At 33.8% G+C, this 18,043-nt stretch overlaps 1 long non-coding RNA gene across 1 annotated transcript in view; it reads right to left on the bottom strand.

Annotated features, from left to right (window-relative positions):
• Window positions 1-18,043, bottom strand: part of LOC122904504 — a 100,177-nt gene that overhangs the window by 78,085 nt on the left and 4,049 nt on the right. Inside the window, exon 2 of the long non-coding RNA XR_006384212.1 lies at window positions 17,344-17,462. This is a non-coding gene — a long non-coding RNA (uncharacterized LOC122904504). The remainder of the gene's footprint in view (window positions 1-17,343; window positions 17,463-18,043) is intronic.

The raw sequence follows: 18,043 nt of genomic DNA, 5'->3' as shown, positions 1-18,043 counted from the left end.
TCCTAGCATTTGATATATTATATGCTAACATAAAGAAAATGAACTATAATAAATGGTAAGTCTGTTTTGGAAGAAGTAATCAATTGGTTTGCACACAGTTAAATTTGTTTTATTCAATATTTTCCTGATTTACCTTGAGAAACCTTAATAGAATACAAACTAGTAATCATAAATGGAAAAATTCTAGTATCTTTAATTAAAAAGAAATAGTTTTAGTAGTTTTAACTCTCAAAGGTCTGAACTTAACAAGATATTAGGGAAAATAGAAATAAAATTATCTATTGACATTTTTGAAAGAATGAGCAAGTATACGATAAAGAGGTCTTTTATTTACAAAAATAGAATGAATATTTATTTGAATCAATGACAACAGAAAGAGAAGTGGTTAAAAAAAGTACTTACCTATCAATTCTCTCAGCCTTTGGGCCAGGAAGGAGGCTATTATAAATAAGCAAGTCAAAAAACACTGCTGGAGTCAAACTACTGAGCCTTGAAATCAATAAAATCAGGTTTTGTCATTTGCTAATAGTGTGATCTAGTTAACCTCTCTAAGCTGCAGCTGGGAAAATTAATAGTTCCTATCTCATGGGACTGCTCAGTGGATTAGCTGAGATGCTATATATAATATATTAAGCAGCATGTCTGGCACAAAGCTCCTGCTCAATAAATATAGAATTATTATTATATGGGAAGCTCTACATCTTGATGATTAAGTTGGACAGAATGCATCATCTTCATAGAACTCCTAACATTGTCCCTTGGACAGATTAATTATTGTTATATACCATTCCCTCCTCTCTTAGCTTCCAAATTCTCCCTCACAGGTTCCTCAAAATATCCCATTTCAAGGATTTAGATGTTTAATTCAATTCAACAAAATTTTCTGGAACTATAAAATAGAACTGTAGTGATTATAAATTTGTGCTTAGGGTCTGGCACTATGCTAGATTTAATGAAGGACTGAAATAAAATATAATACACTTAAAGATAAGAATGAGCTAGTGTATTTATGGGAGTGGAAGGGAAGGGAAGATAAAGGGAGGTGGGGAAGAAAACAAAATTTCTGTTGTTTCAAGCCACCCAGTTTGTGGGAATTTTTTACAGCAGCTCTAGGAAAGAGGAAACTCTTTTCAAATCATCACAGTTATTAAGAAAGACTACATAAATAATTATAGCTAGGAAACTGAAAGATTTATGCAAGAAATGTGTGTTCTGAGCAATGCAAAATTTTGCAATTGGATAGAGATGTTCTAATTGAAATATTAGTGACAGTTGAGTTTTCCAAAGTACTCCTGGATTTTTATTGTTATGTTCACTGTTGGTGCCACAGAACAAGTGAGTAGTTTCCTATTTAAGGGACTGATTTGTTCATCTGGTTTTCTCACTGTTCTGGATTTCTGACAGACACATTCATCTTGGCCTCCTCCTCCCACAAATGTAGAGGCAGTTGTACATGTGTTTCCTGATGAGTCTTTGATGCTGTGCTTTCCACTCTTGAGTAGTGAAAATACAGAGTACAGTTCTGAGTATTCATTCTATTTAATTTCAAGAAAAAAATACTTAATTTCAAGGGAAAAAATATAAAGTGGAGTTTACATGAGTCTTTTTTTTTTAAGGTTTTATTTATCCATGAGAGAGAGAGAGAGAGACAGTGTACACAAGCAAGGGGAGTAGCAGGCAAAGGGAGAAGCAGGTTCCCTGCTGAGCAAGGAGACCAATGCAGAGACTTGATCCCAGGACCCTGAAATCACAACCAGAGCCAAAGGTAGACACTTAACCAACTGAGCCACCCAGGCATCCCTACATGAGTCTACTAGTAGTAAATTCTGATATGCCAGATATTCTCTTAGGTATGTTCATGTATTACTTGACTTAGTCTTTACAAAACCTTTTGAGGAGCTACTATTACCTTTAATGGAGTTTGTAAAAGTTGTCAAAAGTCACTGGAGATAGGCAATAGGATCATGATTCTTAAAAAAAAATCTGTCCTTGTCTAGAGTCTTAGCATTTAATCAAAACAGTCTTTTTTAAGTAGATAACTTGCCCTACCCTTAACAATTTGGCTAAGTCAAGGTATTACTAATAATACTTAAGATCGGTTTTATATTGTCTAATGTAGCTATGGCTCAAGCAATGCAAAGATAAGCTTTTAACAAGATATTTTTGGTGGAGCAGGCCAACCCAGAGCCATCCCTTCCATAAATGGCTAGACAATACTAAAAGAATCACGAAATGTTGATGTTTTCAGATGAAATGTGTCCTACAGTTAGTGTAAAGTACTTGTTTCGTGAAAGAAGAAACTGAAGGTGGAGATGTTCATTGATTTGCTCAAGGACTGCATGGCTAGTTATTGAAAGAACTGGGCTAAAAGTATAGGAATTCAAAAGGATCAAGAAACTAATGTCAAACCTCCTTGAATACATTTTTTAAAAGTTAAGTCTAAACTACTGTGAAAGGAACGTCACATTTATAAACAGATTTGTACTAAAATTATTATAAAATAACATCTGTATTAGATGAATAACATACATATCAAGAGATCCCAAATATAACCATGAAAGAGAAAAATTTTATCAGGAAGGTATTCATGTTCATTTTTCATCTTTGGATTCGTTACAACCATTTAAAAAAATGCATTCTTTGTTCCAATATGTTGTCATGGCCAAACAACTAGTTGTGTTAATCTGTTTGAATAAACAAGAAGTTCATCTTCGACCTAATTTCTGCCTGCTGCCTAGTTATTTCTATTTTTTTTTAAAGATTTTATTCATTTATTTGACAGACAGAGATCACAAGTAGGCAGAGAGGCAGGCAGAGAGAGAGAGGGAAGCAGGCTCCCTGCTGAGCAGAGAGCCCCATGTGGGGCTCGATCCCAGGACCCTGAGATCATGACCTGAGCTGAAGGCAGAGGCTATAGCCCACTGAGCCACCCAGGAGCCCCTAGTTATTTCTATTTTAATTAATGAAGTAAATAAATCCCAAACTGTCATTTTGCTTTACTGTAAGAATTTTTAAAAACTTAATTGCAAACTGTTTGTTTGGTATAGTTTTTCAGGTTTTAACAGATGTACAGACTCATGTAACCACCATAACAATCAGGATACAGAATATTCTGTATTTATATCACCATAAAATACTACCTTGTGCCATCCATTTTTAGTCATACATTCTCCCTCTTCTATCCTTACTCCCTATCAACCACTAATCCATTTTCTGTCCCTGTAAACTTGACTTTTCTATGTCAAATACATGAAATAATATAGAATATAACATTTTGAGACTGGTTTCTTTCACTCAGTATAACGCATTTGAGATTCACTTATATTGTTGAGGGTATCAATCATTGCTCTTTTATATTCCTAAGTAGTATTCCATTGCATGGACATGTCATTTACTTTATCTATTAAGCTGTTGAAGGACTTATGAGTTGTTTCCAGTTCTGGTAATTATGAATAAAACTACAAAACTTATGTACAGGGTTTGTGTGAACATAACATAAGTATTTAACCGTATTTACCTAGGAGTGGCTAGGTCAAGTGGTTAAATCTGTATTTAACATTATAAGAGACTGTCAAACTGTTTTTCAGAGTGGCTGTAGCCTTTTGCATTCACATCAAAAAAATATGAGATTTCAAGTTGCTTCATATCCATGCTAGTCCTTAGAATTGTCTAATTGTTTTTATTTTAGCCATTCCAAAAAATGTATAATATTGTATAGTGGTATCTTGTTATTTTATTTGCATTTGCCCTGTGAGCTATTTGGAAATGTATTGTTTAATTTCTAACTACAGGGAGATTTTCCATGTATCATGTTCATTGATTTCTACTTTAATCTCACTATGGTCAAAGATATACTTTGGTGATTACAATTCTTCCAAACTCTTAATGTTATCCTTAATCTCGGTAAATGCTCCAACTGCCTTTGGAAGAATTTGTATTTCCACTCCTGTTGAGTGGAGTGTCTACAAATGTCAATGAATTCAACTGACTCTGTTTTTTAAACATTTTTGATTACTGTTTTGTCCACTTTTCCTATTAACTAACAGAAGAGTTGGAATCTCCAGCGTTTCTTTAGTTCTAACAGTATTTGCTTTGTGTATTTTAAACCACCAATCATATTTAAAGTAGATTTCTTATAAGCAGCATATAGTTGGTTCTCTTTTTTGTTGATTCTAAGTTACTCTCATAAGTGGTATGTTGAAACCACTTGCATTTAATGTAATTATGATATGTTTGGATTTATGTCTATTGCTTTATTATTTATGCTTATCTCCTCTCTTCTTTGTTAAGTTATTCTATTTTCCATTTCCTGGGTTTTTTTCGGGGGATTATTTGAATATTTTTTAGTAATCCATTTTAATTTATTTTGGAGTTTGACTATATTTTAGAGCTACTTTAGTAGTCATTCTATGGATAATAATGTAAATACTTGCTTGTCACATTATAATTAAAATGAATATTTTAGCACTTTTAAGTGGAATGTAGAAATCTTTTCACTATACAGATCCCTTAACTCCCCCCAAATATTGTGATTGGTGTATTATTTCACCTATGAACACTGAAAACCCTGTCATAATTTTTTGTTCTTAATCATTATACATATTTTAATGACATTAAAAGAAAAAACTGCTCTATTATTATATTTACCAGAGATTTATCATATCTGTTGCTTTTCCTACAATTCTGAGCTTCCAACTTTCCTTCTAATATCTTTTCCTTCCACCTGCAAAACTTCTTTTAGCATTTCTTTTAGAGCAGGTCTGTTGACAACAGATTCTTCTAGTTTTTGCTCACATATGAATGCTTTAATTTATCTTTTGCTCCTGAAGAAGAGTATTTTCACTGATATGGAATTTTAGGTTGACTGTTTGTTGAGGAATGTCATTGAAAAGATGTGACCACCAATTGACCTGTGAGCTGGACAAGGGCACTTGGAGGCTCTTCACTCCCACTCCCTGTCCTTAGAATGCAGATTCCACTTGCTTTTCTTGCTCTCAGAGGCTGTTCCAAGGATATAGCTTTGAGATAGTGATGTGGTGTTGAGAACACCTACACAGCACATGTGACTGAACCTAGTTAAGGCCTCTTCATAAATGTTTAAGATTTGGTGGACAGGTATGGGGATCCACTTACCTTGCTATCACCCAAGACAAGCCTTATATATAAAAGATTTCTTTGCTTATCAAAACTGCCACCTACCAATCTGGAGTGGCCTGCCTCTTTCTTTGGTCTCTCCCTGCCCTCCACTCTTGGGGCCCAGTTTTAGATGATATCCAAGAAGATCTTAGAGAATTTCAAACCACCCTATGTCATTTCTTGCAGCATTTTAAAATTGTTTTTCTACTGCTTTATGACCTCCTGTGGTTTCGAATGAAAAAAATCCAGCTATTCAAATCATCATTTCCCTGTAGTAGTTCATATTTTTCTCTGGCTGCTTTTAAAGATTCTTTCTTTGCTTGATTTTCTGCAGTTTGATTGTGATTTATTTCTTTCCCTTCTAAAATACCAGATGATTTTTTTTCTACAGATTCTCTATCTCTACTGAGACTTTCCATGTTTCTATTCAATAGAAATTTTCCTTATTGCTTAGAGCATAGTCATAGTAGTTGCTTTAAAGTCTTTGATGATCTTCAACATCTAGGTTATCTCAGAGTTGATCTGTTAGACTATTCCCTTGAAGATTCTTGAAATTTCCTTGTTTTATTTTTTTCTTTCTTTCTTTTTTTTTTTTTTTTTTTAGTGTTGAGTAATCTTGGCTTCAGTCTCCCTACTCTACCACATTCACCCTGTGACCTGAGCTGAACTCCAAGGCCAGTGGCAAGAGGATAGAGAGAAAAAACAAAAGCAATCCACAGTCTTCAACCATAATCCCTCTAGTCAGGGACAAGGATTGACCTCTTTAAGAGATTTAGGGTTTTTTGGGCCTCTGCAACTGCCCTGCTACCATGAGACTGTAGCTTTAAGATTGGAGTTTGCCTGATGGCAGGGCCAGAAGAGAAAACATCCAGTGGATTCCCCTTCGCTCTCTGTTCCATGGATACTCCCCTTCTCACTCCTCAAACCAGACAGATTGCACTTCTATTGAAGCTCTTTTTTGTTGTTGTTCATGCTCGTGCACAGTTCTGAGATTTGGACTGACTTTCAGTTTGGGCTGGGAGGTTAAAAACAATAACAGGAAACTCACTGACAAATTGTACATACTCTGAGTAGTGCCTTTCTTCTCCAGTCTCACTGCTACCATATATTTTTCAGAGTCTTCAGATAGCTGCTCTATACCTCTGTACAAGGATTCTAGTTGCATTAGGTGGGAGAGACAGGGGACAAAGTCCTTAACCAGTCCTGGAGGTGCTTCACAATATTTTAAGTTAGAATAAAACTACTTGTGTTAAGAAACATAATTATGTATTACACATTAAATTTTATGAATAAATATGGCATATATTTGGTGTTTCAAAAATTTATTTAGGCTAACAATTTATCCATTATAACATTAGTAAAGATTATGAATTATGTGGCTAATAATTACAGTATCTGTAAATAGATTTGTGAGACAATACAGAACAAAACATGGCCTTACACATGCATAATTCCAGCTAATATTTGTTAACATCATACTATGTACTAAGTGTTTCACCTGAACTTCCACATTTAATCCTCATAGTAACCTTGTAAATTAGCTACTGTTATCCACATCTCATAAGTGTGGAATGAGTGGCTCAGAGAAGCTCAATCCATTTTTCAGGGAAAGGAAGGCTACAAATCCAGGTTTGTTATGCAGGGGTGGATTGACAAACTTTTCCTTAAAGGGCTAGATAGTAAATATTTTGGGCTTTGCAGGCCATGCAGTTTCTTATAAATACTCATCTCTGCCATTATAGTGGGGAAAAAAAGCTATTTGTAAATAAATGTGGATGGCCATATTCCAATAAAACTTTATTTATAAAAACAGGCAACTGACCCATGTACTGTAGTTTGCCAACTCCCGCTCTAGAGGCCAAAGGTCTAATCACTATTCTGCTCTATTTCTTTTTCCCACACAATCATCTTTCTATCACCCAGCTCTATGAACTTGACCTCATTTTATTTTATGACCCAAAAAACTAGAATCAGTTGTGACTATATTATTATGTTATTAGAAATATGTGTACTTTTTGAAGTAAGATTGAGTTTTTGAAATTTGAGATTTCTGTCACTATTTTGTTGTTTTTCACTATTTTTGTTAAATCAATCCCTATAATTGACTGAACAAAATGAATTTATAATCCATCAAGTACCTCTGTAGAAAAACATAGCCAGCCAGAAAATATTATGCAAAAAAGGTCACTGACTCTGTTACCTTCTGAGGTAACAATGTTTCTTTTTTTTTTTTTTTTTAAGATTTTATTTATTTATTTGACAGAGAGAAATCACAAGTAGACTGAGAGGCAGGCAGAGAGAGAGAGGGAAGCAGGCTCCCCGCTGAGCAGAGAGCCCGATGCGGGACTCGATCCCAGGACCCTGAGATCATGACCTGAGCCGAAGGCAGCGGCTTAACCCACTGAGCCACCCAGGCGCCCCGGTAACAATGTTTCTTAACGTCAGTACAAAATTACATTGGAAGCTGCTGTTGGACAAGCAGCCAAATAGAATTTCTGCCTTGAGAAATTAAGAAATGGCAAAGGGAATTGAGGGATTAAGAAATGGCAAAAATAATTTGTGGAAGAGGAAAAAAGTGAATTCAACATTTCTTTCCCTGGAGAAAATAGCATGAAACATTTTCTGACTTAACCTTATTTTAAGTTTTTCTAAATTCTTTTATTTTCAATACAGCATTCAATCTAATTCTATCAATTTATAGATTTTTAGAGTCCTAGCATTCACAAAATATATTAAACTTTAACATATTAGTCTGTTTTCCTCATGTTCACCTTTTTACTTGGAAAACACAATATTACATTTTATTCAATTTTATAGCCCATATTACTAAAAGTAAGGATAAATGTTCTAGATAAAAGATACTGCTGTTTAAGAGTGAAACATTGGACTGAGATATGAAAATATATGAAAAAATCATTTGGATATTTTGAAAGTTCTATCTGGAAATACATATAAAATAATAAAAAGATATCTTATTTTCAATCTTAAAATTTTTTAAAATTTTTTAAAAAAATTGAAATTTAAATTCAATTATTTAACATATAGTATATTAGTTTCAGATGTATAGTTCAGTAATTCATCAGTCTTATATAATACCTAGTGCTCATTACATCATGTGCCCACCTTAATGTCCATCACCCAGTTACCTCATCACCCCCACCCCCTCCAGCAACCCTCAGTTTTGTTTCCTTTAAGAGTCATTTATCATTTGTCTGATTTCTCTCTGATTTCATGCTTTTTTAAATTTTTCCCTCCCTTTACCTATGATCCTCTGTTTTGTTTCTTAAATTCCATATATGAGTGAAATCATATGATAATTGTCTTTCTCTGATTGACTTATCTTGTTTAGCATAATACCATCTAGTTTCATCCAGGTTGTTGCAAATGGCAAGGTGCCATTTTTTTGATGGCTGAGTAATATTTCATCATATATATATATATACGCACCACATCTTCTTTATGCATTCACCTGTTGATAGACATCTGGGCTCTTTCCATAGTTTGGCTATTGTGGACATGGCTGCTATAAATGCTAGGGTTCAGGTGCCCCTTTGGATCACTACATTTGTATCTTTGGGGCAAATCTCTAGTAGTGTGATTGCTGGGTCAGAGGGTAGCTCTATTTTCAACTTTTTAAGGAACCTCCATACTGTTTCCAGAGTGGCTGTATCAGCTTGCCTTCTCACCAACAGTGTGAGAGGGTTCCTCTTTCTCTGCATCTGCGCCAACATCTGTCATTTCCTAACTTGTTAATTTTAGCCATTCTGACTGGTGTGAAGTGGTATCTCATTGTGGTTTTGATTTGTATTTCCCTGATGCTGAGTGATTTTGAGCATTTTTATGCTGTTGGCCATCTGTATGTCTTTTTTGGAGAAATGTCTATTCATGTCTTCTGCCCATTATTTGATTAGATTATTAGTTTTTTGACTGTTGAGCTTGATAAGTTCTTTACCTCATTTTCAAAATTTGAAGACGTGATTTAACTTTCCATTTTAGGAAATATCTAATGATATAAAAAGTGCTATTAATTCATGATGTGGCTCAGCTATCTGTTTTAATTTCACCTAGTAGTAAGTTCACCCGTGTAGTAATTTTGTTAAAAATTGGTACTTAGAACCAAAATTTAATAGCTGTGTTACATACAAACTGGAGAAGCTTATATAAAAGAGTTTAACTATATCTTTAATATTATAGCTTCTAAGTATCATACTCAAACCTGTATTTTCAATGTATTGTTCTTAATACTAAGTTTTCACAAATCTACTATACATGTAGATGTTTATGGGAATGGGATTGAGGGAATAAAAAAGAATTGGGTCTGGCTTCCATATTGGAATCATCATGGATTGTGGGGAATGAAGACCAAGCAGCAGGGATAAAGTTGATAATTCAGTAAAACTAGGTCCTTAGAATCAGATATGACCACCAGAATATAAAATCTATAAATTGGCAAAATTCTTCAGGAAAAAAGTTCAATTTAAATAAACTTCCAAAGGACAGACTGACCTCAAATAGGTCAATTCTGTTCTAGAGTTGTGCTAACACTGTTATGCTGCTGAAATTTTTAGCCAGACTTCACAGAATTATTGGGTAAGGTGCTCATCAGTTGGGAGCACAAAAAGTAATTTTGTAATTTCTCTCCATTGTTGTCTCTAGGGAAGAACTATAAAGTGTTTGTTATAAAGACACTTCACTGGGTAAAACCCCCAAAATTCCAACATAGAATATTCTTTTCCATTTTTGCATTTCTAAGGTCCATTTGTAAAGGATATATAATGAAAACCACATTTTTTATTTCAAAATAAATTTACTTTAAATTTCTTGGCTAAACTGGTACTACTAGGAAATCTCAGTAAATAAAAATAGTAAAAAAAAAAGTATTTGAAACCTCAAATTGTTAGACTTCATATTTACATAACACATATCTCAATAAAGACCCAATCATGTTTATTTTTTTTACTATGTGGAAGTAGAAAGTATAAACCCTATATTAATTATTTCAACTCTGTCTGTGAAAATATATCTGAAGCTAGAATCTAGAAGCTTCAGTTAGGAATTTAATGACAAATCTTGAAAGAATGAAAGACAATTGCCATGTTTTTTTTTGAAAAAAAGAGTCATTATAATTGCTAGATAGATAAAGAAAAGTTTATGGTTATTTATAATTCCAAACCAAAAAAAATTATGTTATATCTATCTTATTCTGTATCTTTTTTCCATAGTTGTTTTTTAAAATTTACCATTATTTACCACTTAATTTTTATCTATTTGCTAAGAGAGTCAAAGTGCTTTAATAAAACAGTGAAAATACTATTATTTATAGTTTTAAGAATTTTCACTTTTAACTTTGAGGCAATGATAGTTTGTTATAGGGAACTTCATTTGGTTTGGAAATGTATGTTGGTTCATTCAACGCTGAATCTTATATTGAAGATGATTAAATTTACCCCCTGAGCTTGTGATAGTTAACTCGTTATCTTTATTCTGTAATTTCCCATATACAAATGATTTGACTTGTTAGTAACCCCCCCAAATTTTAGCTCTTCATATCTTGCTACAGAAATATCTGTAAAAAACGCAATAACTTTAACAATTTCTAAAAACAATCACAAATCTAAGTCTTTCTTTGACAAAATACATCTTATGCATTATTGAAGATACCATACTTAGCATTATATTTTATCTTGAAGTTTCCCATTATTATAAATTATCAAATGCATATCTTTGTTTCAAATGAACTTCTTTGTCAATTTCCTATTTCTTCCATTAGCATTTCCATTCTTCCAATCATCCAGACTAATCACCTTAATTTTCTAATTTGCCTTCAATTTGAGGTCTCACCATAAATTGCTTTTACAATTCAGTTTCAGGAGAAGTAATTTCTGAGGAATCACTTACTAATATCCGATAAAAAAGATCCTGTGACTCAGTTTGTTTATTTTTAATTTGGGTAAACTTAATTGCCAAAATGGCATCGAGTTATGGTTAATTCTCAATTATAATAGTCATTTTATCTAGTTTGGGTAAAACTGACATACAAATTGTTACTCAAAAAATACCTAATGAACATGTATTATATGTAATAAGTTAAAACTAGTTTTTATTATAATTTTATTTTGATGTCCATGATTTTTAATGGTAAGATTATATTTTAATGATGTTCTTAGAAGTTGTTTTAATATTCCTGGAAGTAGATAACTGCATGCAGATGACATGAAAAAAATGCATCTGACCCATCCACAAGGCCTGTGAATTCTCTTTGAAATATTTATTGTATCCTTTTTGATTTCCATACTAATATTAAAGAAGACACACTCTGCCTCATTATATCAACTTCTGCACACACAAACTCTTTTTGTGTGTGTGTGTGTGTGTGCACAGAACATTTCACAGTAAGTCACTATAAATCACACTGCTATACACACTGTATGTCACTTTTTAATTTTCCAATACTGTGTTTAAATAAATGCCACATGGACTGAATTCTTTTTTTTTTTTTTTAAAGATTTTATTTATTTATTTGTCAGAGAGAGAGAGAGCCAGAGCGAGCACAGGCAGAGTGGCAGACAGAGTCAGAGGGAGAAGCAGGCTCCCTGTGGAGCAAGGAGCCCGATGTGGGACTCGATCCCAGGACGCTGGGATCATGACCTGAGCCGAAGGCAGCTGCTCAACCAACTGAGCCACCCAGGCGTCCCACATGGACTGAATTCTATTCTAAAATTCATATGTTGAAGCCCTAACCCCCAATGTGACTGTATGTGGACATAGGTTCTTTAGAAGTTAGTAAAGGTTAAATAAAGTTATAAGGGTGGGAGTCCTACTTCAATAGATTGGTGGCCTTATAAGAGGAAGAGAGAGATCTCTCTCTCTCTCTCTCTCTTTCTCTTTCTTTTTAAGATTTTTGTTATTTATTTGACAAAGAGATAGAGAGCCAGAGAGCACAAGATTGGAGGGAATAGCAAAGGAAGAGGAAGAAGTAGGCTTCTTACTGAGCAGGGAACTCCATGCAGGGCTAGATTTCAGGACTATAGGATCATGACCTGAGCTAAAGGCAGACACTTAACCATCTGAGTCACCCAGGTGCCCTGGTCTTTCGCTTTCTACCAGTGGAAGAACACAGCAATAAATTTATTCTTTTTAGACCACGAAGACAGCCTTACCAGAACCCAACCATGCTAGCACCCTGATCTTAGACTTCAGCCTCCAGAATTGTAAGAAAATAAGATTCTGTCCTTTAAGCCCAATCTATAGTATTTTGTTATGGCAGCCCAAGATGACTAGTATAACTTATGTTATATAACTCAACTAAGCTTTATTGTAGTTCTAACAATGGAACTTTTGGCTATTAGCCCAACCAATAATAAAAAAAAAGCATTTTTTTCACATTTTGCTACTATTTTTTGTGAGTGATTTACTTAAAGGCACCCTTTGGTGGCTAGTATAATTACCAAGAGAAGATATGTACACTTGTACCCTGGAGATGAGTACTATTAATATTATAAACTATACTCCTGAATCTACCAACTCTGTTACCACAATAGGCCAGAAAATCATTCTTTTAGGTTTGGGTAATTTCCGGGTTCTTCCAAGAGATTATCCTATTCACTAACTCTACCAGACATATTAATCTCAAATTACACTTTTAAAAAAATATTTTACTCTGTATAAAAATCATCAAAGCTGAAGATCTTTCACTGTTTATGAAATAAGTTTTAGTTTGAAAGCCTCACACTCATGATCCTCTATAATTTGGGCCTAATTTACATTTCCCACATATAGTAAGTACTCCGTACATAGTTATCTAATGACATTATCACTCTTGTCTTTTCCTGTAGTTTATCCTGTGATCGACTCGCTACCCAAAATGCCTGTCATAATCCTACACATCTTCCAAGAATGAATACAAAATGTATTTCTTACAAGAAACTTTTCCAATTCCAAACCACGTGGACATTTTTCCCTATAATTACTCTGCCTCTTTTGACTGAAACATTTCATTCTAGCAGTGTATGCATTGGGGTATGTGAATATGTATACATAGCATTTTTAAAATATCTATCAACTCACCTAGATTGTAAACATCTGTAGAGCTTCCACTCTCTATGCTCAGTATTCTTCATCAGTCCTTTCCTGGAAACTCAGTTCCAGATAATCTCTCTACTTTGAATATTTAGTACAAGTTTTCTATAGTTTCCATTTGATCATTAATTATATCCAATATGCTATTAATTTGCTATGTGTTATTATATTCTCCACATGCTCTTGCTCTATTAGCTACATTCTAAATTCCTTGAGGTCACGGGCTTTTATTCATTTAATGTCTAAAACTGAACTATGTAAAATTTTATGTATGTGAGACATAAAATTATAGCCTGGAGGGCAAAGGGCTAGAAGACAGAAGACCTCAGTTCTACTCCTTGGTTTAGCTAACCAACCATTCATGTTAGAAGTCTTTTAATAAATTTTTCTGAGTCTTTCTAAAATAAAGTTGTAGTGAGAGGAGATTGTTAAGATTGTTAAAAATTTATTTTTTTATATTGGGCCATGGTCTGCATCTTCTACAGTGTCCAAACTGATACACTAAGAGATGAAGTATGTCTCTCTTTAAAAAGAGGATGGGAACAAAGAAGACCTCTAACAACTAGAAGCAGCCAGTGGAATATTTGAATATGGCAAAGGTTATACAAAGATTATGAATTCTTCCAGAGAATATTCTTGGCTTTACTTTGTTGTTTTTTAGGTGTTGGTTACCCACCTATGTGGGTAAGCATGGGTTATTAATCAGGGTTCTCCAGAGAAACAGAACCGATAGGATGTATGCATGAACACATATATGTACACATGTGTACACATATGTATTGATGTGCATATGTACATATGTGCATAAAACATGTCTATATGGAGTGTTATGGAGTGTGTATACACATATATATGGAGAGAAAATTATTTCAAACAACTGGCTCACATGATTGTGGAACCTTTCAAGTTTAAAATCTGCAGGGCTATGCCATAAGGTTGGAAATCCAGGGTAGAGTTACAGTTTGAGTCCAAAGGCAGAATTCCTTCCTGCTCAGGGAAAGACAGTCTTTGTTCAACTGACTGGATAAAGCCCACCCACAATATGGAAGACAATCTGTCTTATTTAAAGATGACCAATTTATATGTTAATTTCATCCAGAAAACACCTTCACGGAAACATCCAGAATAATTTCTGACCAATTATCCAGAAACTGTGGCCAAGCCTAGTTGACATATAAAACTAACCAACACAGTAGATTCTGTCCTTAATAGAAACAAAGAGTAATTCACATAATTTTCTTTTATTTCATTCATGGACAGTTTATCAGTCCTCTCTTTCCTGATCTGAAACTTGAGAGAGTAGAAACCCAATGCCTTCCCTTGTCATTCTCAACAGGCTGACTATTCTTCTTAAGAAAAAGCAGTTATGCTATGGTATATGGATCTCAAGTCAGATAATCTATTTACATATCCCAACCCAGTACCTATTCACTGTAACTTTGAAAAAGTCACTTAGTCTTATGGAATCTCTATATCTTCAACATGGAAATGGTAAGAATAACATTTACCTCATGGATAGGTTATGAGGACAACATAAGACTATATGGAAAATGGTATGCATAGTAACATATTAACCCTAACCATTATATATTAAATAAAACCTTTCTGCCTACTCAAAAGAACTATTTTGAAAACCACACCATTCACTCATATCCTATTCAGTCATTTTGCAAATATTTATTGAATACCAATGACTGAAGTATTACACTAAGCTTCTGAAAAACAACAATGCCCTATGAAAATGTAGATGATCAAAAGCACTGAATAGTTAATATCCCATATAGTTATTATCAACTCAAGTACAGGTGGGCATGGGATGGAATAACTTTTAGTAATAACACTAGGTCATTAAACTGGCACTACTATATACTTATAAAGGGATCTTAGGTTAGGTTCCCCAGAAGCAGGGACTGAGAAGGGGATTCTTGCATAAGTGATTTGTTAGAGATGACTCCTCTTGAGTGAAAGAAACAGGTTAGGGCAGTAAGAGGATAAATAAGCAAGGATGTGGTCTTATATGAAGACTGGTTTCAGCTCACCTTGAATCAGAGGCTAGAGTCTGTTGTACCCAAGAGTCTGTCTTTGGCTGTGAGATGCCGTTCTGAAGACGAAGGCCATAATCTCTCAGGTATGGCAGTACTCTTCATAAGGAAGGCAATTCTTTGGAGAAGGAAGTAGCTAGCTTTGCGTTGTCAGCTAGCATTCTCAACAGCTGGGCTGGATACACCTTCCAGTAAAGGGGATTTGAAACTGGCAATAACAACCTCTGCTACAAAAGGACACTGATGTTCATAATAACAGAGGCACTGCAAAGATGTTAAGAGCTCTCTGAATTCTTGAAAAAAAAAGAAAAGAAAGAAAAGAAAAAGACTGACATTCACTGTCATCTTTTACAGTTTTGAAAACTGGTCCTTCCTTCAATTATATATAAATTAAGTTCCTATGAATACTATTATTTTATTATCTGGAATTTCTCTTTCTTATGAAAATACAAACTTTATTTTGTTTTGAAAACAGAGCCAGAGGAAATTTTTATTTCTGTTTTCTTGATTATCTGTTAGCTGCTAAGAGACACAAGTATATTTAAGGCTTAAGCAATGCTATGTTACTTAGAAACAGTAAGCAAACAATTGTTGGATTCATACTACAAAATTAGATAGACAATATAGTAAATTTATTCTAAATAAGAAGTATGTTCTAAGTAAGAAGTAAATAGAATAGTGTACTTTCTATGTAAAACTGTAAGAAGCAATTTTTCTAGAAAGATAGGTTTGCAAATGTAGACATTTGAAATAGTTTGTGGCAGATAACTTTAATAATATGCATAGCCACAATGAAAATTAAAGCTTTAGTTTTTCCCTTTTACCCGTTTGAGAGACTATGGACTCTGAAAAACAATCTGAGGGGTTTGAAGTGGCGGGGGGGTGGGAGGTTGGGGTACCAGGTGGTGGGTATTATAGAGGGCACGGCTTGCATGGAGCACTGGGTGTGGTGAAAAAAATAATGAATAATGTTTTTCTGAAAATAAATAAATTGAAAAAAAAAACCAAGTAATCAATTATATTAGTAATTGCATATATTCATAGGGTGAATTCTCATACAGCTGTTTCCATTAAAAGGAAGCTGGAGAAAGTATAGTATCTAATAATTGTTTTGTTAACAGACCCATAAGGCTTTTAAAATCATAAAGAAGTACCAAGATATTCACTTAGGTGATTTATAATGGGAGACTTTTCATTTTTTGTCCTTAGTATAAATATCTTAACATCATCATTGACATTACATAACATTTATTTGTAATACATTAGAGCATTTTTAAGAAAACTCTTTTAAGAGCCCCTGGAAACTGCTATGATTCATAAGGCCAGGGCGAAAGAACTCTTTTTTTTTTTTTCTCTTTTTTTCTGTTTCTCCTTCTCTAGGTGGGAAAAAGAGCACCTAAAAACACTTGGCTCTTCTGGCGACAATAGGTAAAAAGTTGAAGTTCACAATGTGTCAAAACAGTTCTAGATATTGGTTCTAATTTGAATTTTTAGAGCTACCCCATAACATACAGGACACTAGAAAAAAATATGTTTTTACTGTCCTTCCTAGTCTGTATCTAAATTGTCTTTGTTTTCTTAGGATTATATTTGGTTATACTAATAGAAAAATGCATAAGCAAATACTCTTATTATGTAGAGGTGAAGAGAACCCTAATAAAAACTCAGGTTAACAGTTCATAAGAAAAATATATTGATGCACTTGGCAGAATTAAAGTTAAAAATTTCTGTTAAATGAAAGGTGTCATAGACAAAGTTATCAAATATTTAATAAACTGAAAAAATATTATTAAAATAATCAAAATAGCAAGCAGTTAACATCTAAAATATACAAGGAGTTTACAAATCCATAAGAATAAATAAGAACCCCAATATAAAACATAGATAAAAACAGGAAATTCATTGAAAATAAAATCTGAATTAGCAGGTATATAAAGAGATGCCAAAGTCTTGGTTTTCAACAGATTGGCAAAAATTAGGAGTAGGTCAGCTATTAATGAATTATGGGAAGATGAATGCTCTTGCACATTGTGATGGCAGTATATACTGGTACAACCATTGCAGAGAACAATCTGGGCTTACTTACTAGAAATGAATATGATCCAATAATCCATTCCAGGAACACATCCCAGAGAAACTTGAGCCCAGGTTCATAAGGGGACAGGCACAAAGATGTTCATTGTAGAGGCATGAGGGTGCCCATCACTACAGAAAAGGGTAAATAAAATGTGGTGTATAGATATAGTAATTCAGCACACAGAAGCAATAAACTAGTGTTCATGGGTGAACCTCTAAATGAATATTTATTTAAAAATTACAAATTGAATGAAGGCTACAGTATAATGTCATATATATAAATTAAGAACAGATGCACATATAAAATAGTACAACATATGTTTCAAGGAACCACATATATCCAAAGATACCTGTGAGCTTTGAACTTAAATGCAGTATCATGGTTCTTATAGTAAGAGGTTGGTATAGAGTTAAAATGCTGGATGAAAAGTCTAAGTAATAAAATGGGGGAAGAAAGATAACTTTGTGTAGGTAGTTGACATATGTGCTGTACACTAAATATTACTAACTCAACACCCTGCATCTCAGATTAAAAATATGTGAAATATATAACTATAATGCCTGTAATTTATAACTTAGAAAAATTTCACATCATGAATAAATATATTTAATTACTCTTCTTGCTTCTTTACCAACTACCCCAGAGCATGCCAGACTTCCATTAATTTAAGTGTTAAGTCATTGTCCCCCTCATCCTCAGTGGTCTTTAC

The sequence above is a fragment of the Neovison vison genome, chromosome 4 (genome assembly GCF_020171115.1).
Source record: "Neovison vison isolate M4711 chromosome 4, ASM_NN_V1, whole genome shotgun sequence".
In the NCBI taxonomy this organism is placed as follows: Eukaryota; Metazoa; Chordata; class Mammalia; order Carnivora; family Mustelidae; genus Neogale; species Neogale vison.
The sequence above is the reverse complement of the archived record's forward strand: the minus strand, read 5'-3'. Positions and strand labels throughout refer to the sequence as shown.